This window comes from Rhipicephalus microplus, chromosome 7, assembly GCF_043290135.1.
Source record: "Rhipicephalus microplus isolate Deutch F79 chromosome 7, USDA_Rmic, whole genome shotgun sequence".
In the NCBI taxonomy this organism is placed as follows: Eukaryota; Metazoa; Arthropoda; class Arachnida; order Ixodida; family Ixodidae; genus Rhipicephalus; species Rhipicephalus microplus.
The window spans coordinates 110,281,329-110,305,463 of NC_134706.1; positions in this window are offsets into that span (position 1 = coordinate 110,281,329).

The window sequence follows — 24,135 nt, forward strand, 5'->3', positions numbered from 1 at the left end:
CCAGTGGGGTCCATCAAAGCGCACAAAATGTGCCATGTGCGGGCCGTGCCCAATGAGCCTCGAAGAGAGTCGCTTAACTAGGCCCAATTGAGTCGCGCCAGTTCTGTAGCATACTGCTCTGCCTGAGTGGTGAGTGTGGCGATCCTTAGCTTGAGGCGTCAGTTATGTTTTTGCGTCTTCCATCTGCAGATGAGGCTCCTTCTGGCTTCCCACAGATGTACAGATGGCCGTCCACTTCCGGCAGTGCAGGTGTTCTGTTAATGGTGGTGGTCCAATGTTCTCGAATTTCTTTAGGTTGGGTGCACCAGTCGGTGAGGCTTGTGAGGCTGTCGAGTGAATATTCGCTCTCACGACGAAAGGCGTCCCAGTTTGTGATGCGTGCTTCTCCAATAGACCGACGCGCTGCGCTCTCTGTAACGTTTGTGCGGAGAATGAAGTGGTCGCTGCCCAAGGATTCCTGCAGGTTGTCCCAGTTATAGTTTGCAAGGCCACGGGAGAAGGTGAGATCGGTGCAAGTGTCCCTGCACACACTGTTGCCGATCCGGGTAGGGAACGCGGGATCCGTAAGCAGTTCAAGCTGAAATTTTTCAGTGGCAGCCGCAAGCTATTTGCCTTTGACATCCGAACGGTTGTGACCCCAGCGTTCGTCGAGAGCGTTGAAGTCGCCGAGCAGTAAGAGTTCTTTTCCCTGGGCCAATCGGCAGGCACCTTGGACGACGGCATGGAAATCAGTGGTTTTTTGCTTTGGGGCGCTATATACGTTGACAATGATGATACTTCGCTTTTTTCCTTTCTTTTTCTGCCTGAGAACTAGCTCCACAATCACATGTTCTATGTTGGTGTCTGGGATATTGTCTAAGCGAACTGCGGTTAGCGCTTTGTCAATCAAGATGGCCGTTTTGCCCTTTGTTTGACTATTATAGGACTCATAACCTGAAAATATGGGTGGCATTCGGGGCTCCTGAAGCGCTATGACATCTGGCCGAGCAAGGTGTGTGTTAATGTACTGTTGGAGGAGGCTCCGCTTTCTGCGGAAGCCGCGGCAGTTCCAATGCCAGACTTCTAAATGTTCGCCAATGAGTGGGGCTGTGCTGCCCATGGTTAATTCGTTGAGTGGAAAGGCGTGGGTATCGGAATCTCGGCTTGCGACGCCGATGTAGGAGTGAGGGTGAGGGCGCTGGGTGTCAATGCAGGGGTAGCGAGGATTTCGGATGCATGTGATTCCAATCCTAGTCTATGGTAACCTTGATCTGTCGTGGCGTGCGAGCTACGAGTGGCCCTCTTCCTGCGTATGTTTTCGCCTGTTTCAGCAATTTGCGCCTCGAAGCGTGTCTCGAGAGAGTCGAGGCGTTCTCCGAACTGCGTGAATACGGCACTGAATTGTTGCGATAGCTGCTGCGCGAGCGTTGAGAACATTTCGCGTAACTCTTCGCGTGTGACTGTGGTGCCCGACGCAGCAGGAATTGATAGCGCCGTTTTAGGGGTCTTCTGCCTCTTGGGGGAGGTTGGGGTTTTTTTTTCGGGGGAGTCGGGCGGCGATCCAAGACGCGCCATTAGGGCATGAAGTTGAGAACTGTCCTTTGCTTGACGTGCCCTGCCGGCCGCCAGCTCCTGTTTGAGTTTTATGTTTTCCGCGAGAAGGTGTTCGTATGCAGTGGACAGGGTATTGAGTGGAGCGATGGGAGGATCTACATTTGCTGACCAGCTCACCTTATTGTCGGCACCGGCTGATGGAGTGGGATTGGGCTTCTCATTATGCTTGCTGGAGGCGTGCTGGGACTGTTGACAGGTGGGTTGCTGCTGCTGCTGCTGCTTCTTGGTCATCTGGTTCTTCGGATGCTGTCGCTGCTGTGGCTGCTGCTGTTGGCCAGGTTCCACAGAAGGGAGGGGCGGGAAGGACTGTGACCTCGAGCGTGAGCGGGAGTGGCTGCATGAGGTCTCGTTTTCCTTGCTGAACCACCTACGTTTGGGAGTGGGTGGGTTACGATGGGGGTTGCGGCCCCTGGCTGGTGCTGCTGGTTGAGGAGGTGGCCGTAGGCGCGGGGCCTTCAGTCTCTGAGAGCACTCTTTCGCGCCCGTTAAGTGGACATCTCCACACAAGTGACATTTGGGAGCACAGGGGTGACCGTCAACGGGGTTGAGGATACCACACTGCCGACACACGGGAGTGTTTGGCGTGGGGCATACGTCTGAGTGGTGCCCCGGTTGTAAGCAGACTTGGCAGGCTTGTCGCGTCGGCTTGTACGAATGGCAGGCCACCTCCCCACCGTAATACAGTACATATCGGGGCAGAAGGGGGCCTTCAAAAGTGATCACGGCAGATTTGGTAGCACCAAGGATTCGTGCACTGTGCACTGTCACTCCCTGCGTGCGCACGCGGAGCTTGGCGGTGAGTTCTTCCGGAGTTGTGCCAGGGTCTATCCCATGAATAACTCCCCGCAAGGTGCCCTCAGGGGCCGCCACATAGGTATTGAATTCGTAGGTCTTCCTCTCAAGCGTGAGGGTGGTGATCCGACGAAGAATTTCGGCCGTCTCAACATGTGGCGTGCTGGCAATGATGATGTTCGACCCGGGGCGAGTACGTATAATGAAATGATCACCAGTACAATGTTGTCGTGAATTGCCCGCCAGTGCTACGGCTCGGGAGATTTGATGCGTAGTGAAGTTCCGAATGGCCAGGCCCTTTTTCAGGCGCATGATGATCTTTATGTCCGTGCGTGGAAGCGGCGGCAGCTTCCGTCGTAGCTGGCGCGGCTTCGTTACGGGTGGTGGTGTTCGCGCCGGTGCGACGCCGGCCGCGTCTGCCTGCGCAGCAGGAGCGCTCGCACCCGCAGCTGCCCCGGCGTTGACGTGGCTGGGCGGAGTGCTTGCAGGACCGGCCGGCTGCATTAATTCCGCTCGAGCTCTGTCGAATTTTTTCTGGCGTTGACGCTGGCGACGGGAAATCGCCAGTGCCGTATAACGCTATCATTGATTGATTGATTTGTGGGGTTTAACGTCCCGAAACCACCATATAATAATAATAATAATAATAATAATTTTTATTTCCATCAGCGATGGAGGAGACTGGGGGTAAAAGTTGCTTGAAAGCACAAGCAACTTGACAGAGGCCCGCAGCCACCCCTACAGTGCAGGCAGCGATGGCAAACATTCACATAAAGAGAAAAAAAAAATCACAAGAAACACATATTCGAAATACAGATATGTCTAAAAAAAACACATCAGTAAGGAAGAATGAAAAAAAGCAATATTTTACACTATTTACTATGTTAGCATGAATTGATGAAATGCTCGCGCAGTGTTCGTGCAGAAGTTATTTTCAATTCAATGTGTAATTTATGAAATCAATTTAAAAGGGTTGGCAGCGTGTATGATAGCTTCTGCATAGAATAGCTTGTCCGCGCAGTGACCACCTTCCACTGTTCTATGTAACGAGTGCCGTATGAATGGGTGTTTTTGGCAAGATGAGATAACTCGTGGAAAAACTTTAGGTTTTCTTTTATCTCTCGTTTGAACGCTATACTTAACTTGTAATTGTATAAGGTAAACACGCGGATGACATTTCCCTTCAAGAATAAATCTGAAGTATGGGAATTGTAGGGTACATTGAAAAGCGCCCGTAAAAGTTTTTTCTGCAGTACATGAAGTCTTTCAAGATTTGTATATGTCGTCGTACCCCATACCAAAAAACAATAATACAAGGAAGAAAAAAAGAGCGCATTGTAAACAAGAAGCTTTATTTTAAAAGGTAATATCAATCTGTGACGCGCCATCATACCAACCACACGAGATAGCTTGCCTAAAACTGATTCGATGTGTAAATCCCAAAGCATATTTTGTGTGAAGGTAACTCCCAGTATTTTCACACTACTCACTATTTCTATTGCTTCATTTGTGTAAAGAAGGGTGATGTGATCGCAGGTTATCTGCTTAGATTTTGGTCTGAAAATCACGGCTTTTGTCTTTTTAGTATTAATTTGCAAAACGTTTGCTGCTGACCATTCTTGGAGCGCCCTTAGAGCAGTGTTGGTGTTATTCTGAAGGCTACCAAGTTCAGGTGACGAAAAAAATAGGCTAGCGTCATCAGCGTACATAACGTATTTCGCATCACTGTAGATATTTACTAGGTCATTGATGTAAACTATAAAAAGAAATGGGCCGAGAATACTACCTTGAGGAACGCCTCTGCTGATGTGTTTTAAGTCTGAACGGTAATGCTCAATCTGGACGTACTGATGGCGATGATCTAGATACGACTTCACGAGGTTTAAACAGTGCCCGCGAATACCATAGGTTTCAAGTTTTTTAAGTAGTATGGAATGATGGATACAATCAAATGCTTTACTGAAATCAATGTAAAGGCCGAGCACAAGATTCTTGCTTTCAAATTGTGTTAAAATGAATTCTTTTTGTTGTAGCAAGGCTAACTCAGTAGAAAGGTGTTTTCTAAATCCAAATTGGGCTGTAGATATAAGATTGTGCTTATCGAAAAAATTAGACATTTGCACGTGTATAAGTTTCTCCAGCCCTTTGGATAATACTGGTAATATCGAAATAGGTCTATAATTTTTGATATCGTTCATGTCACCTTTCTTAAAAAGCACAGAAACTCTTGCGATCTGCATCCTCCTGGGAAAGATAGCGCTCGCCAAAGACAGATTAAAGATGTAGGTAAGATATGGACAAATTAAATCAAGCACATACTTGATTGGACGAACCTGCATGCCCTCAACGTCACAACTTGAGCTATTTTTAAGCGAAAGAAAAACTGACAGTACTTCAGACTCTGTAAATGGGCGAAGGAAAAAGGAAGATGGATTGCTATCAGGCATAAATTTTGTAATATCAGCAGATGCACAAGAATTAGAATTGCTCACAAAATAATCATTAAATGTATTCGCCAAATCATCGCCCCATATTTCGTGGCCACCAAGAAATAGCTTTTCTACACGTGGAGACGATTTACGGCGATTTAAGACAGTATTAAGCTTTTTCCATAACATATCGGGTTTTTTCGAGCAGCTATCAAACTCAGCTTGAAAATAGCATTTCCTGTGTGACCTTAGTTCTTTGTTTAGTTTGTTTCTAAGCGACTTGTATTCTTTCAATATGCTTGGTTCCTTACTTTTAATGAACTTGTGATAAAGCGCATTTTTACACTTAATTTTTTGTAACAATTCAGGGGTTATCCATGGTTTTCTTATTTTTTTACCCAATTTAAACTTTTTTTGTGGGAAGTGACGCTTATACACACGAGAAATTTCATCAATAAGTTTACTGTATGCAATGTCAACGTCGTCTATTTTCAGAATTTGCGGAATATCGCTAAGTAGCAATTCAGCTCTAAAATTATCCAAACCTGTTTGTGTAATATTTTGAAAAGAAATGTACTGATGCTTTTCATTTATCGTGAAATTTTGCTTTCTTAGTAGAGCAAATATTGGGAGGTGGTCACTAAGGTCCCATGTTATTACACCACTGTTGGCTTTTGTAGAATCGATATTAGTAATAAATAAATCTAACAGTGTTTCGCTTTCAGTAGTTACCCTTGTCGGTACATAGATTAAATTTTCGCATCCGTTAGAAGTCAGCATGGTTAACATGGCCTTTTGTGGTGCAGAAATGGTCAACAGGTCGATATTAAAATCACCAGCAGACACCAAATAATCGCCAGTTTCTGAAACAAATGATAACAGCTGTTCATAGAAACAAAAGAAACTAGGAAGATTTCCACTTGGTGGTCTATAGCAAACGGAAAACATACAGTCATTCACACGAGCTGTTATTATTTCAAAATCATCACAACAGATACAAAAGTTGGAAAGCAGCTCGCAGTTTACGTGCTCTCTTAGCAACAGCATAACGCCACCGCCTCGGCGATTAGTTCTGTTTACACAATACGATTGATAAGACGGAAATTTGAACAAATCACGATCATCCCTGCACCAAGTTTCACTAAGCATTACTGCATCAAACAGAAAATGAAAACCATTGATGAAGTCATTTATATCTTCTTCCTTGTTATAGAGTGAACGAACGTTTAGATGAAGGCACTTCAAGGAATGTGCGTGATGACTTGTCACAAAAGCGTCTAGCTCGTGTGGAAGAAAGGGACTTTGACTAGCCATTTTGAGGAATGAAATAATCTAGATACAGTCAGCAACTAGCAGGCTTAGACGGGAAAGTCGGTCCTGTGACGCACTACTAACACGGAATCGCCGTCAGATTTGCGCAGCAGGATTTTCCCGTTCTTGTGCCATGCGTATTTGTACCGATTTTCCCTCGCCCATTCCTTAGCCTCTCGAAGCAGTTGCCGACTTTGGCTGGTCAAGTTCTCTTAGTGTTATATCACTAAGAGGTCAAGTGTCAAGTGTTATATGATTATGAGAGACGCCGTAGTGGAGGGCTCCGAAAATTTTGACCACCTGGGGTTCTTTAACGTGCACCAAAATCTGAGCACATGGGCCTACAACATTTCCGCCTCCATCGGAAATGCAGCCGCCGCAGCCGGGATTCAAACCCGCGTCCTGCGGGTCAGCAGCCGAGTACCTTAGCCACTAGACCACCGCGGCGGGGCATCATGACACGGCAGTCATGTACGGCATCATTTAACTCCATCTCGTAACGTTGTGCTGATTTTAAAGTGAAATATCAACCTTTTTTTTCCCGCTTCGCATATTATCGATTCGCACTGTACGTGGGATCTGCCATTTCATTGTCACGGAGGCGTGATGTCGACGAGGACCGCAGTCAGCGTATCTAAGACGAAACACTTCTTTGGCGGGCCTTGTGGCCAGTAAACGCAAGGTATAACTGCAGCAAAAAATTTTCACTGTACACTGATATTGGCGAATTGAGTGTTGGCCGTCGATAACTTGATTAAACACGCCATAATTTATACATCACGTACCGAACTTTCCAGCATTGTCGCTGCTGGTGAGCGAGCTCTTATGTAAGCTTTGCTCTTCGCGTCCTGCGTACAATCTTAACAGTACGATCTATTACAAACTCGAAGCATTCCAACACTAAGATATGAGCCTCCCAACCTTGGCCATGGGGCGTTGCAGCACGCGCGTTTCGCCGCGCTTCTAGCAAATGCCGGTCGCTCGGTACCCCGCTCCCGCTTTCTGCCTGCGCTCTCTCAGCTCGTTCACGCCCACTGCCCACGATGTTATATAGTCGCACTCTACGGGCAGCATCACCCGTGACTTAGTCTGAATGTTTTGAAGACGATAGTTTTTCTTGGGGACTTTCAACGCAGAAAGTTTGGTCTTCCGGTACATTTGTCTGTTTGTCCACTCTTAACAGCGTGGGATACTTGAAATAGCCCACCCCATTCACAGTGCCCACCAATTTTGCTCAAGCTTCAGCGTTCGTACTTTTGCAATTGTCGATTAAAAAGCGATTATTGCTCATGTCTGGGGCACCACAACAACACGCATATATTAGAGAATTTTAGTACTGCGTACGCTGCGTACGTGGCGGCGTTGCGTACGTAAGAACGCCACGTTCTGCGTAGTGCGCATGCGCAGACCGCAACGCGCACGCATCGCGTTACGTACGCAGCCGCTACGTACGCACGCATGAGATGCGTGCGTGCGTACGTATGAGGTGATCACGCCGCTCTCGAACAAGTTCGCGAAAGCGCGAGACTTCGTTTTGCAAAATGGCGGCATCGAAGGCAAGCACCGACTGGCTCTGTGGCTTAAAATATGGCCATAATCTGGCTATAACTTTTTGGATTGGCCCACCTTGGCTGTCAACAACACGTGCTTCTATTTTCATCTACCAGATGGCGCAACACACTTCACGCTCGTTACGTAAGCGGGTACTACGGCGCACTAAAAGCTGATTAGTGGCAAACAATGCCACGTAACGCAAGGCGCTTGCGTGATGCGTGCGTAGCACCATTCCGCAGTACTAAAACTCTCTATTATGCATGTGCGTCTTCTAGAAAATGCATACATAGGTAATTTTAAGTACCGTAGCGCTTATCACGCTGCGCTGACCATGCAACGCTTGCACGAAACGGCGAGTGTTTCCAACGCTCTGCTAAAACAAGACGGTGGTGGCAACTACCCATCGCCTTGCGTTCTACACCTTATCACCTCTGAGAGGGGTGCGCACACCTGTCTCAGAGACATGCACTTCATTTTCCAAGAAAACTAACAGATGGCGCTCATGTCTCACGTGTGACGTAAATACATGCGCTCATTCGCCTCCGCTGCACGCTCGAGGCACTCTAACGCAGAGCCTACAGAATACCATTCACCGATTTGCTTGCGCAGAACATCAAATAAATGTTTTGTTCACCCTCCCCCCACACACGACCATCGTCTTTCAACGACATTTGCAGATTACATGCAGATACAGATCCACTTTTTGAAATCCTTCAATCTTTAAAAAGATTAAAAAAATGGCAGCATATCCACGGAGTGAATGATGGAGAGTGGGGCGAAGCATTTGTCCGTCCATTCGTTCTTGCTTCCATCCGTCCATGCATCCGTCTGTGTGACCGTCCATGCGTCCATCCGCCCGTCCGTGCGTGCGTCTGTTTGTGCGTCCATCCCTGCGTTCGTCCATGCATCCGCCCCTGCGTCCGTTCATGCGTCCATTCATGCATCTCTCAGTGTGTCCGTTCGTCCATCTATTCAACACTCCAAGTACCACCATCTTGCATCTTTATATCACGTCAATGGTGGCGTTCATGGAGGCACAAGCGGCGAGCTTCGGGAAAGCGGCTTCGGGAAAGCGGCTTTGCCCGATGGGTCAAAGTCGAAAAGGCAGTGGCTAAATACCGCGTAGGGGAGAACACAAAATGAAAATGGCGCAGGTTTCACCCCTGCTTCTGGCGTCCCTTTCACATTCCTTAGGAAAGCCGGCCGAAGTGCAGAATGAGGCGTGACAACAGGACACAGCCAAGCATTCATGCGTTTTGTAGCCTCTGGCGTGTTGGAAAACCGCCAGGACCGCGACCCCATCGTGTGCGATTCAGGCGGAACTAGTGTAGAAAAGGGGGCACGGTCAGCTTTAGTAATTGTTGCACGCGCATGCTAAGTATGGTTATTCAGTACAACATTGAAGACTCATGTTTGAGTCGTTTTAATTTTGTATAGGTTACAAAATTTGATGTAAAGTTTACGGCAGGAAAGCCGCTCAACTAAAGGCTGAAAATCGAAGTTAGTTTAATCATGAGGGCGAAAATTTGCATTAGGTAAAAAGCGAGAAAATTTGTTATTTTTCTCGTTTTTTTCAAAGGTTTAGTGTAATATCGTATGCCTTCACTGTGATGGGGATGTGGTGTGAGTGAGCATTTAAGGGAAGATGTTAACATTGGCTGAATAATTTGTAAATTGATTAGGCTAGGCGCGACACGGTGTTGTTACGCGCTATATGAGAATTGAGAGTCATTGGGGCACGGTTTCAGCATAAAACCTGTGCAATCGCTGGTGAGGTGTTTCTGCCTAGGATTACTTTTGTGTTGTGCACGTTGTGTTACAACGTAACGTTTGAATGAACATTAAGACAAACTGTGAGGGATTATGCGTTTTGGTTAATTGTGCCATGTATTTTGCAGTACCATACGAATGGGAATAATTGAAAACGCTCAAGAAAGCTCGTTTGTTATTTAATCAAAGGCGTTAGCCTAGGCAAGTAACTAACGTATTGAACCTGTTATAAGGCAGATTTTGTGCGCTTTTCGTTGTTTTACTTTTGAAGAATGATTGATCGATTGATCATATGAGCCGATCATTGAGCTTTCCCTAATCGTTGAGGTAGACTGTTAGGTCACAGTGTAGGTTAAGGTTTTGGGAAGCTGGTGAGCCTAATGTCTCAAAGTATTAGACGGTTGTTGGCGACCGTAGACAAAGATGGACGTTAGGACAATTGTAGCGCTCGCTGAATTCGAGTTTATTCAGCGTTGGCGTACTTGACCGATGCTCTCCGCAGGACAAAACCGATGAAAGTAGTTAGTGATTAAAAGGAGGAGGCAGCCTTCTTAAGTGAAGAGGCAATACTGATCGTCATCCGGTTTTGAGAGCTTCTGTTTACTACCGAGAATTAACGGTTCAGTGTTACGCGAAAGATCGAGACCTAGGTTCTGTTCTATGTCGGGATGACAGTGGCAACGAGTATGACGCGCTTCACTTGAGCCAGAAATTGGGCTCTCGTGAGATAACGTACTGCGCTTCAGGAAAGGTGTGCGCTTGCCTTGTGTGGGCCATTCCTCAGTGGCAGATTTATCTTGGAGGTACTAAATTTAAAGTAGAGACAGACCATTGTCCCCTTGGCTGCTAACCGTGACATCGAAGAACAATCGTCTTCCGAGGTGGAGCTTGGTTCTTCAAAAATATAATTTTGACATAAAGTATAAGAAGGGCAAATCGAATAGAAACGCTGACGCACTCAGCCACTCTTTCTGGGCAATCTGGGGGTGCTCTTAATGTATCAAAAGTGGTATTTTAATTTTTTTGTGCATCCTATTACGTGAATGTGTAAGGTAGCACGTTTGGTTTCTCAGCATAAGTAAGTCCTGAGAGTTCTGAGTGTGAGCTTTTTGTTTAAAGGTAGTAAATATAATTGGTTTGCCATTCCTCTCTTGGCTTGGTTTGTTCGAAGGGGGCCGAGTGCTTGCTTGCGTATGTGGTCGAATTTCAGAAACGCTGTCGAAGATTTCGGCAATCACCCAGACCATGCGACAAGCGAAGGCGAGTTCCTGGCGTTCAACTATGGACCCTTTCGTCGTCTCTGCTCTCTGCGAGCAGCAGCGGTGTCTGCTGCCCTCCGTGACTCATCTGGTGAGAGGGAAGCTGTTATGACCGTCGTCAGTAGGCGCCAGGCTGTCGCTGAGAAACGTAGCCGGGCAGCGCTCCCACGCCTGGAACCCCAGTTCTCTTGCAACCAGCGTCCCGTGGCGGGGAGCGACAAAGGGATTAGAAGACGGTTCGTGAGCAAATGTCCCCACAAGCAATTCCTCCGGGCCGGCTTGTTTAGCGAGACGGAGAATAAGACCGACCACACAGGTCGTGTCTCCGCGATTCAAGTGTCTACTCCTTAGCCGCCCTTCCAGGGAAAGACGGAAGAAGCAATTCAACCGCCAAATTGTTCCGGGAGAAAACCCCATTTCTCCTATCCTCAAAGCATTGCGTCAAGAGGGCCAATAACTATTGGGCGGACCATGTGCTACTGAATTATGCCCTGTGGGCGGTGTCTTGTGTGTGTGTGATTGACGTTCCAATCAAGGAGGAGGAGCCCGACAGGGTTTACAACGACGCTGCAGAGTGCAGGACGGCGCTCTGAACCATGTAACGGTTCAACCACCATATTCGTGGTTTGTGAACTCTTAACCTCATGCTGTAAATATTTGTAAATAGTGCCATAAACCTGTTTGTTTTTCGCATCCCCATTTTGTCAGCGTTCGTTTCGTCCACCCGAAGTTACATCACGCTACCACAAGAGACCGGGTAGACCCCGGTTCCACCACAACTGGTGATCAGCGCTGGGATTCGGAGCGACAACTGGTGAACAGCGGCGAGATCCGCAACAGCATGTACATTGAGCACTATATTTTATTGTTCAACAACGCACAGAAGAAACCTCTCACCGGCACCACCTTGGCTGTCAAAATGTTTTACTTGTTACACACTACAACGGCTACGAGGGACGAACAGATGCCGCTATACAGAGTTTCGCCCCTAAAAAGTTTTCACCGTGTGAATATTATCAGAATCGAGAGCGGTTCATTGAAAACCTTTGCGCGACCAAGCAAGACAAAACACGGTGTCTTTGAGCGAGTAGTCTGTGAATATCGATGTTGAACAGGTGCTATTTCATACCATTAAAAGTGAGGTGACCGCACGAATTCTATATGTATGTTACCGGAAAAACGCGCATTTGCTTGGGCATTTGTGTCTTCTCGGAGCTGTCGGTAAACTACCACCACGCTTTCGTGTGCTCGGATTTTTATTGCTTGAATGCGAAGTGTGCCACGCGGTTTTCAATTTATTGGGAGGTCAGTGTGAAGAGATCAAACTCATGTCTACTCTGTTCAGTCCCTGGCACCGTTTAAATACGGTGTGTTCAGTTTCATAAAAGTTTCGAATTTGCCGAGGTTTTCATCGGATGATAACAACATCGTACCGTGATTTCAATGACACATTTGATTATTTGCAGTTTCTTTGAAAGTATAATGATGCGCAAAAAAAAAAGTGTCTATGTCCTCTTCGACAATTCATGTTTGTTGCAGCGCATGTTTCACTTCGGATAATATCCACGCCTTATCACGCAGCGTGTTCAATGATTTGTATGTCGCGTCGGTTGTTTTGATAGCTCGCTCGGTCATCGTTATATCACACAATACTCACTATAGACCAATTTCACCGGACTTACGTCACAAAAATGCGGTGGCGCTGTCTTGGTAGGCAAAAGACGCTCTGCCTACCGCAGCTTCTGCTGGTTTTTCAATGGTGCATGTGGTGTTCTCACTCAAGCAACGAAGGGAAAAAAAACGGTATGTCGTCTAGCTGCGTCGCGGTTGAATGCGAGTCACGTCTCGCAACTTAGTTTTGTTTGTTGGCGCACATCACAGCCTTCAGCGCTTATGGCGGAAGTTATGTGTGGACGTCGCTATAATTTTACCCATAATGTCGACATCGGCCTACTTGTGTTTACAAACATGAAATGAGTCTATAGGACCGAGCATGTTTTTCAGTTAAGCCGAGACTTGGCCCTATTAACCGTGTCAAATTTCGCAAAGCTATCGAAAATTTTATATTTGCCTTGGTTCTTTTTCCGACTCCTTTTCGCAGTGGCAGCTGTATATCGCTCGTGGCTCGGGCGCATGCAAGGACATAATATCGTACGTACATAATACTTTACGGACATACTATTTTAGAAGACACGCCGTGGTTTGAGACTCCAGATTGATTCAGGCCACCTGAGAATTTTTTTAACGTGAACGTAAATCTATTTGAAGTGTATAGGGTGCGACGACTACATACAAAGGGTGCACACTTCTGTTTACGTTGAGCGTCTACCACCGTAGGTTTGAAATATGTTACACCAACGCGCCGTGTCTTTCATTCTTGCACCAAAATCACAGCGCAGTGTTACTGCGTTTCGCTCCCGAAAAAAAGCAGCAGGCGTATGCGGGAATCGAACTCGTGACTTCGATCCTAGCATCACAACACCTCATCATACTAACTTATTGGTGAGAGTTGCTTGCAAGACATCTATACCTATGAATGCTGAGCGCGAAGCCGCAGCACAAGTCTGTTTACACTGAGCGGCGACGAGAAGTCTACAGCCATCAGCTGAATAAAACACTTGCATGGCTCCGAGTACGGTATATTAACAAGAAACTAGAATACTCCGCCACTTTCGCACTCCCAACGGTTGTCTCGGAAAGCTAGAGCCCAATCGTGAAATGTGCAGTGGTTGTCTTGCAGTTTTTTTTAGTTTATAAAATACGCTTTCTCTTATGATGAGTGTGACCATCGCGTTTATTTGAGGTAAATAATAGTTTGTAGTACTGCGCAGGACAAAAGAATTTTTCAAAGTAATGAAACCGCGTAGTATCGACGAACTGCCATAATGCACTCTTGACGCCTTTCCTTCTCGCACTGCTTGCATTGGAAAAGGTAGAAATTGAAGAGCGATTTCCAGGTCTTTGTCATGTTCAAACTTTTGTAGCAGCTCACAATGCAGCAGTGGTGCGTGCCTGCGTTCCAGAACGACGAAGGGGTGCTGCAAATGGCGTGCAAGATGCGAGATAAGAGCCCCAAGGAACACGTTTTCTGTGCAGGAAATTGGAAAGCCGAACATGCGTGGCCCATAATAATGACTGGAGCTTTGCCCTCTCTCCACTAGGGCGGCGAACGGCGCTGTGCAAACTTGAGCCTGCCTTCCCTATTGGCTGCGATTAGCATTGATGACACTCGACGAGGGTGAAAACAGAATAAAGCAAACTGGCATCAACAAATGTTCGTGTCATCATGGCAATACTCCTTCCTCTCATCGGCCATTCAGATTGACCGGCATTAAGCCGATCGCTCATACCATTTGTGTGGTCACTGACGTACTCAGCAAACATGGCGAATAAATGCCAGCTGGGTGCAGGCTCATACTTCGAGATTAAGTACATACTGCAGCTTGAGGGGGGAGCGTTTTTATTGCCTTATCTTCCCTCATTATCGTAAAAACAGATCGATGGGACACGTCTTCATATTTATCGTAAATCTTTCTGTTGGATTGAAGGTCATCCTAAAACAAGAATGGCGTCAAGACTGCTATTAAAAGCCTGTTATCGAACCCTCCCTCTCCGCCTTGTCATAACAAACATGAAAAAAAAAGTACGCCGTAAAAAAAGAAGGTTACGTTCGAGGGAAGCATCACCTTTAGAGCGCTGTCTTTCACCGTGGTCGTGGCCTAGTGAACAGGGTGCCTGTCTCGGCCACGGGAGGTAGGTGGTTCGAATCCTGCCGCCGGACACCCTCCGGTTAAAAGGGAAAGGCGTCCCCCGACCCGGCACTCGGTTGTGCACGGGGTGTACCTTGCCTGAAGAGGGGTAATCTGTGCTTCGCTTAATGCACTCTTCATATTCGAACGTTAACCCTTCGGGGTGGATGAGTAATCGGTAAACTACCGAGTCCCGAATGCCTACCCGGTGGTACATGGCATACTGTACATATTATGAGATTCTATATCAGCCTATAAATGAGTGCAGGCCTATCGAAGGCAGCAGTGCGTATGACATTACAAAAGATGGCACTGCAGCAAACACCCCGGTGCTTCACAGATGGCGTTGCTCAGATCCCCCTTTTTTTAGTGTTCTTTTCTCTTTCTTAAAATTGCAGCCGTCAAAAGATCTAGTACTGTCACCACACCGTGTATATTTTGCACTTGTTCATTTACTTTTCACGTTTACTTTAACACGCAGTAGGAAGAAAAGCCTGCCATCAAATACGCAGGATAATCGACTATAGAATATACAGATTGCAATTAAAAAACTGTTGTACATCAAAAGAATATGTGCACGTTAAAAATGCACGATGACACATAAAGAAATAAAAAAGAATGCCAGACCTGCGTGGTAGGCGCAGCACAGTCACAGCGAAAGCTAGAAGAGCGGCCTTTCGGACCCTTTTTATACACTAATTGGGTAACTGCCGCAAGCACACTTGCTTAATGCCCACTACGGCATTAATGATGAAAATTTTTGTGTAGTAGGCCGGCATTCGCCATGCTATTTTCGTCATTTTTCTGAGAAGCGTGGCATCCGCTAAAATATTGCGAGGAATTTTGTGCCAATTGTTCATGCAGTGGCTCACAAGGATGATGAATTCTGCTTTAAGTGTGTATGCGTCATACCTAATAGCTGAACAAAAACAAGTGTTTTTATTGCGTTGGGGCATTGTATGACCCACTCGTTAAGCTATTCTCATTGTGCGACGACTTCTCGTTCTTTTGCTGTTTTGAAACGCTTTATAAGTCGTATTAACGCAAGTGCCTTCCCGAAATTAAAGAAGCACTGATATCAAACTTACTCATGCCAATACTTTGGCGTCAGCGAGTAACTATAGACCCCGTCGCAGCGATTTGCGACCTAAAACGCGACGGAGGTAGGAATAACTATCACTTTTATTGATTTAAATTACTGATATCTAGCACTATTCAAAAATGGCCGGCAATCACACCATTTTTAGCGCTGGGAGCACCAGCAGTGGCGCTACCTCGCGGTCACCTCCAGATCACGCCACAGCTGACCACTTCTCCACAGAAAAGAGTGACGTCAGGCTGAGTTGCACCGAAAACATTTCGTTGGCTAGGTGGTCACATTCAGTCATTCCTTGTCACCTGCATTGCTGTCATCACCGTACAAAGTGCCGACTCAGGTTCAACACGATAGTCTGGAGCTTGGAATCACCGCGATTCGCGACGTCGCGAAATATTTTTGCTTCAGTCGGCCTTTTGCAGAACAGTGATTCCGAAACGGACGCCGTTCCAAGCTGGACTGCAGAGGTGCTCGAGGATGCACGTTTCAGCCGTGTTCGCTTGGGTGTCTCAGCTAGCTATATTGGTGTGTTTTGGCGTGCAAAGAATTCAGGTATACGCAGAGCGGTCAATGCAATATAGCTATCACGAATGAGCATCAGCGGAGAAGTAGAATATGTTTGCTGCTTGTCAGGTTCTGTTTTGTGCCTCCAGATGGCCTAACCTATTCAGCCTCAGGCGGTTGACTCGCTATTATCAATTTTACGTGGACGCAAAGACAACAGATTAACTAAAATTCAACGATACCTGCTTGTTACTTGTTAGCAATGATGTCTGACTACACGCTCTTCCGCTTTTCATAGCTTGTGGTCGTGTTGATGTGTAACACATACATGATATGAAAAGACACCCTCGATCATTGCGCTCTTTCCGTGCTTCGAACTAGACGACTGCAACTCGCCTGCAACTCACAACAATTCCCCGACATGCTGACCGACAAAATCAGATGCGACGAGCCGTGGTCGGGCTAGACTGCACCTGCGCGCGCCAGCCCGGCCCTAGCCCGGCCGTGGACGAGCGAGTTCGTTTCTGCACTTCGGCGCCAGTCGGCACCACGATAAGAAGATTTGGATCGTACACGTCGTCGCTACTATGGCATTGTCACTCAGAAGGGTATTTGTGAAATGTATCACACGCAACACGTAGCACTAGTGTCGATGTCGCAGGGCAGTCTATTTTTCGTTTTTTCTCCTTAGCTTTTCAACGCTGTTTGACATCGAATTAAAATAACTTCCAGGCGACGCATGCCGTTGAAATTTGGCCAAGAAGACGTATGCATGCCAAGCGATCGAATGATGAGCACATCTCGATCTTGAAATTTGATGTCAGTGCTCCTTTAAGCCGGCCTAAAGTAACTTTGCCATCAAGTCTTATGCATCGGCGTGGCTCAGTGGTAGGACACTGGGCTGGCACGCAGTAGACCCTGGATCCTATTTATTAGAGTCTTATTTTATTATTTCGCGTGATATGGTTACGGACACCAGCGGCGGCGTCGGACAACTGCCGTGCTGTGCGAGATAGCAGTTTTCATTTCATAACAGCTTTCGATGTAAAAATCAGCGAGTTCTTGATGATATCGCATTTTACGAAGATGTTGGGAAGCTTTTAAAGCAGAACAAAAGAACTACGTACCCATAAAACTGACTTTTTCGAAACGTATTCATGCAAATCAACATAACTGCAGCCAATTGATAGCTTATGTATTTTTTGTTATTTATGCTGGTTACATGCCGAGAAGAAGTGTATATTTATTTTTTGCTAATTTAAATTCGAGTTGTGCAAACCTTTATGACGGTAGGAACTATGCGGACACCCTTGGCTGATTTTCGGAGTTGGCGCGGTCCTGTCAATCATGCCACGAGCATGTATATGTGTGTGTATATATAAAAAATTTCCAAAGAAAAGCTAACCGCAAGTGATCATCAACATCGTCAGCCTGACCACGCCCGCTGCAAGGTAAATGTTTCTCCCATTCTACGCCAATCAACTCGGTCGTGTGGTTTCAGTTGCAGCGTTATACCTGCAAACTTTTTAATCTCATCGGCCCACCTAACTTCCTGTCTTCCTTTCGTGCGTTTGCCTTCTCTGGGAATCCGGTCAGTTACCCTTAATGACCAGCAATTATCCTGCATACGTGCTACGTATCCAGCCCATGTTCATAACTTCTTGATTTTAACTATCCTTAATCCCACCTTGTTCAATGACCCACTCTGCTCTCTTTTTGTCTATTAGCGTACTGCTATCTTTTTTTGTTTTTTTCATCGCCACGGCCGGGCCTGAAGAGCGGCCCGCGTGCACTCAGAGGAGAAACGCGCGCGAGAGCCGCTCCTCCAGCGCGGCCGTGCCATTACTCGCTACGTCGTTTTCGATTTAAGCTGAACACTCTTTGTAAGCCTCCAGGGTTCTGCTCTATTGATGAGTACTGGCAAGATGCAGCTTTTATATACCTTCCTCAAGGGTTAGTGGCAGATTTGGCAAGCATACAGCAAGCATTTGAGTATGCTCTCCGAATATGACCGACCCCATCCTTATTCTTCTAGTTATTTTACTCTCATGATTCGGCTCAGCGGTTACTACCTCTCCTAAGTACATACATTATTTCGCAACTTCCAGAGCCCTTCCACCTACCTCAAAGTGCCGTTTTTTGCCGAGACGGTCGCACATTACTTCACTTTTGAGCATATAGATTTTAAGGCCTACTTTTCTGCTTTCCTGTCCAGTTCTGTAATCATGAGCTGTAATTAGGCCCCTGAGTTACTCATCAAGAGAATGTCATAAGGGAATGTATTCAATGAATTGCATGCTAGTAAGATACTCTTAATTAACAGTTATTCCCAACTCTTCCCAATACAAGGTCCTGAAAACTTCCTGAAGAGCATAGGAGAAATCGTCTCTCCCTGCCCCACGCGCTGCTTTATTGGGTTTCTGTCACTTTTTTGAGAAGTATAGTGGCTGTGGATCCACGGTTGATTTTTGAATGAGCAATACACTGTATAATTTTATGCGTTTGCTTAGAAAAAGTGTGTAACGACTTAGACCACTTAGCACAGTATTATGGGAGAGTGGGAAGGCTCATCAATGCAAAGACATTGTGATAATATAAGATGCGCGGAAGGTAAACCGAAACTGAAAATGTCGTGCGGCGACACACTGGGTTTATTACTGGGCGCATGTGACGTGTGGTGTGAACGAGGATGACACCGACAGCTCGTGAAGCGCAGCCTCGCGAATGAGAGGGACCCGTGGCTTCGGCGGTGCTCGACAATAGGGCTTCGAGGTCAACCAGCGTTCGTGCTCGAGCAGGAGTCCAGCTGGGTGATTGACCCAGGGACCAGGCATCGCGTGGTTGTTCTCACTGCTGTTCCTGAGGCTCAGAGCTGACGAACGAGGCCAACCGACGTTCAAGCTTTGCCACTTAATAGCGACACGTGCAGAAAAGCTCGAGCCTTGCGAACCGAGCGCGATTTCAACGAAGAAAGACGCGTGTTTTCGCACTCCCGTCTTTACCCCTATCCTCACTCGGCGCTTTTTGCGCGTCAAAGCCCTTGTAAAGGCTACAAATGGCACCTCACAGAAGCAACCGAAAAAAGAAAGCCAGATACCACGTACAGTGGGAATCGACGATATGTGAAGCTTCAATGAGGAGGACTGATCTGTCACTCAAAAATTGGCACAATGTTACGACGCAGAGGTAAATGATGACATGACTTCCGTGCCACGATTATCATGTTTGGGTGTGTCGTCTACCTTCGTCATCTATTTACGTCACGTGACACCAAATTTAGTATATGTGGAGCCAGCAAAACAGCCACGAGCACTCTATGACCATGGTATGTTGGCATTTCCTTCGATGAAACGCTTGTCAGCATTATCATGTTTGCACCAGTCATGTACTATCGTCATCCACTGACGTCACGTAACACCAAATTTGGTATATGTGGAACTAGCAAAACGGCCGCGAGCGCATCATGAAAGGCCCTTTATACTCCAATATAGCGTTGACGCACGTGCACGCTGGGCACCGCGACGCTACGTTAGCAAAATGCGAGCACTCTATAGTCCGATGCCAGGCGCAACCAGCGTCCGTCGGCGCGGCCCGACGGCCACCGGGGCTAAATGCGACATGCTGCATTTCGCGCCGATGCGTTACTCAGACAACATTGCATCTCCCTCTTTTCGTGACGAAGGGACACCGGACGCGCTGAAACGCTGATGCGTCAAAGCAACGTAGCGCGGAGCGCGCCTGCGAGTATATGGCAGGACCAGCGTCTAGCGTGGCAGCACCGGTGTGACGCGACGAAACGAACGCCGGCGAGCACGCGCACCACGTCACGTTGAAATGTATTGTTGTCTTGACTGTGGTATGTAGTCATGTTTTCACATGACACACATCTCATGATTATCATGTTTGCACCAGTCACATATCTTCGTCATCCATTGACGTCTCGTAATGCAAAATTTGGCATATGTGTAGCTAGCGAAACGGCCGCGAGTGCCTCATGAGTGTGGCATGTAGTAATGTTGCTACATGGCACGCATGTCATGATTATCATGTTTGGATGTGTCATTTACGTATGTCGTCCGTTCGCGTCACGTAATACCGAGTTTGGTACATATGAAGCCAGCGAAACGGCTTCGAGCGCATTATGATCATAGCGTGTAGTCATACTGTTACATGACACGTATATCATGTTTATCATGTGTGCACCAGTATCATACCTTCGTCATCCATTTACGTCCCGTAACAGTAAATTTGTATAAGTGAAGCAGCGAAACGGCCGCCAGCGCATCATGAGCGTGGCATGTAGTCATGTTGCTACATGACACGCATCTCATGATTATCATGTTTGCACCAGTAACATACTTTCGTCATGCATTCCCGTACTGAATTGCCAGATTTGGTATATGTGACGCTAGCGAAACAGCCGCGAGCGCATCATGGGCGTGGCATGTAGTCATGTTACATGACAGGCATGTCATGATTTTCATGTTAGGGTCGGTCGCTTGTGTTCGGCATGCAATCATGTCATACCATACCAGTTTTGCAACGTGCGATGTGAACGAAACCACGACAAAAGGTGCAGCACCATGAAATGTAAATCGTGACATTCATGACATATATGTCATGATTTTCATGTTATGACTATTCAATAGTGTTCTTCACACAGTCATGTTATGCCATACCAAGTTTGGTATTGATACCATTATCGAAACGGCCAGGAGAGTTAAAAGTCGTAGGCGGCTAGATAGATAGATAGATAGATAGATAGATAGATAGATAGATAGATAGATAGATAGATAGATAGATAGATAGATAGATAGATAGATAGATAGATAGATAGATAGATAGATAGATAGATAGATAGATAGATAGATAGATAGATAGATAAATCGATAGATAGATAAATCGATAGATAGATACGCTCAAGGTCGCCGAAGTTCACTAAGAAATGCTTCGCATTAAAAAAACAAACTGACGATGCAGGTGCCGTCATGGTATCCTCGGCATCAACATCGGTAGCAACCAGCAGGAGCAGGAAGAATACAAGCCTCCACGCTCTGAAAAGAAAACTCAGCCCGAAGAGCTTAGCAGACACAATACTGCCACCCTCTCGCCGGATTCCAGCGAAGCAAAGGTGCAAACCTTAGCTTCCTCTTGTCCTGCCACGGCCGTGGCTATCCTCCTAGCAGCACCAGTACCTCCTCTCCCCTCCTCACCACTGCGACCTGCCGAGCAATAGGTGCCCGCCCCCTGTTCGCGCGTGCCCCCTAGCACGTATCCCTTTCCGATGGTCCCCACATCGTTGGCGGCCTTCCTTCGAGTGACTGTGCGGCCAGCATCATCTTTCGGCCCGACGGGAAGAAGGCCGAATTCCTGGCCGCGTCGAGGGCTGCGATTGCTGCCTTGTTCTCGACATTTGGAGCCACCCAGCGTGTGCGGGTGAATTTCAGGCGCAACCTGGTTGTGGTTGATACCCACCCTACCGCCGATACGACCGCCCTACTCCCGGTCGGGACGATCTGCGAGACGAAGGTTCGGGCCAAACAACTGGACACGGACTCCTGCGTTGGCGTGGTTTCAGGGGCGAAGCTTCTTAAAGCGGCACCCGTTCATTTCTCGTCGTAGTCGTAGTGCGTAACCAGCTTCCGCTTTGACCTGCCAGGTGGCGCCGACAGGAGATTTCTCCTGTGCGTTGTTGAACAATAAATACTTCGAAGCGTGCGCGTTCACTAAAAGGCGAATTCTCCTGTCTCTAATTCCCAATTAGCAGCCGTTTGCATCTACCTTGAGCACTATCTGACAAGAAAGCGTTGCTAGGTTATACTTGCTGGGTGTAACCTCCTTGGTTTTAGAAAGGTTTAGCGAGCGTTGGGCCACAGTGCCATGAATACATTGAACTAGTATGTAACATGAAGTCGAGGTGGTTAAAGATGGGAAGTAGACACGAAGCTCAAGCCCTAAGAAATTGTGCGTGTGGCACCTCTCGTTTAGTCCTTGGAATGTCCACTGGATGGCGGTGACATATGAATGAAATGGAATGAAAAAACTTTATTTCGGTCCCGCAGGACGCGCTTAGCGCGTAGCGGGCGTCTCCCACGTAGGGACCGACAGGGAGTACCTGGCGGCCGCTTCGTGGACCTGCTGGACGGCCCATTGCTGGTCAGCGAGAAGTGAGCTCCTGAGGGACCTCTCCCACTTGCTTGATGTAGAGTCGGGAGGAGTTGTTCTACACTCCCAGAGCATGTGTTCGAGTGTCGCTGTGTGTTCACATGATGGGCATGTGTCGCTGGGGTATGCATCGGGATAATAAACGTGAAGCGTGGCAAGGTTTGGGTACGTGTGTGTCTGTAATAGGCGTAGGGTTAATGCCTGTGGTCGGTTAAGTTTCGAATGTGGGGGTGGAAAAATGCGGCGTTCCAAGTAAAAGTGCTTTGTAATTTCATTGTACGTAATTGGTGCATCCCGATTGGTATCCAACCCAGCAAGATGAGGTTGCCTTGTGGCAGTGCGGTCGGTAAGTACGCGCGCTGCATCATGGGCGATCTCGTTCAGGTTGGATAGGGCACCCGGCACCTGGCCGAGATGGGCGGGGAACCAGATGACAGTGTGGTGCTTCAGGGCACTCGGGTCCACATTGCGCAGGATACGTAACGCCTGGTCGGAGATGACTCCGCGTTCGAAGGCTTTGATGGCCGGCCTGGAGTCGCTGTAGATGAATTCCCGTTTGCTGTCGAGCATAGGTATAGCTATAGCTACTTGCTCCGCTACTTCGGGGTTTCGGGTGAGGATTGTGGCTGAGTTAAGAGTCTGCTGCGCGGATGATACCGCGACCGCGGCGAAGGCTTGGTTGTTGCGATAGGCAGCGGCATCCATGATCGAGACGTTGTTCGCTTCCATATCTATGCGCTTGAGAATGGCGGTCGCCCGCGCAAGGCGCCTGCCTCTGTTGTATTCGGGGTGTACATTACGTGGTATGGGAGCGATCGTGATAAGGTCGCGGATTTCACGGGGAATTAGAGTCAACTCTGGGGGGTCCCTGGCCCTCGAGGAGAAGAAGCCGAGCTCGCGCAGAATATGGCGGCCCGCCTTGGTGGTAGTGAGTCGGGTCAATTGCACACGTTCCTGAGCTTCGGCGATCTCTTCTAGCGTGTTATGTACGCCAAGCTCGAGGAGTTTGTACGTTGGAGTGGTGATAGGGAGGTCAAGGGCTCGTTTGACCACCTTGCTAATAAGCGCATTGAGTTGATCGCGCTCAGCACGTAGCCACTTGTGTATAGCGGCAACGTAGGTAAAATGGCACAAAACAAACGCGTGTACGAGACGCAGCAGGTTGTCTTCTTTGAGGCCATGGTGCCTGTTGGCTACTCTACGTACGAGTCATATGGCATTCTCAGTCGTAGTGCTGAGCTTGTGTACTGTTTGAGTGTTGGTTCCGCGGGACTCGATGATCATGCCGAGAACCTTGATGGTGTCTACCCTGGGTATAGTACGACCATCTCTGGTGTGGAGGGTGATATTGCGTTCCGCCAGAGGTTTCCACCCTTTGGGCTTGGCACCCCGGCGTTTGGGAAAATATATCAACAGCTCCGACTTTGCAGGTGAGCACCTGAGACTGGTGTGGTCGAGGTAAGACTCGGTGGTGTCGATAGCCTCTTGCAGGGCGGACTCAATGACGCCATCCGACCCTGTGGAGCACCATATGGTTACATCATCCGCTTAGTGTGATTTAGCCCGTCTATTTTTGAAAGTCGTTCGGAAAGCCCGATCATCACGAGGTAGAAGAACGTGGGTGAGAGGACGGATCCCTGAGGAGTGCCCCACTGCCCGAGCTCCACTTCTTCCGACACTAGGTCTCCTACGCGGAGGACGGCTCTGCGTGGAGTGAGAAAAGAGCGGATAAAGTAGTAAAATCGATGACCTAGGCCGAGGGCTGCGATCGCTTTCAAGATTGACAAGTGCGTTATTGTATCGAAGGCCTTTTCTAAATCGAGACCGAGTATTGCACGAGTGTCCCGAGTGTTTCCGCCATCTAGAATTTGATGCTTTAGGAGTAACATGGCGTCTTGAGTGGATAACCCTGG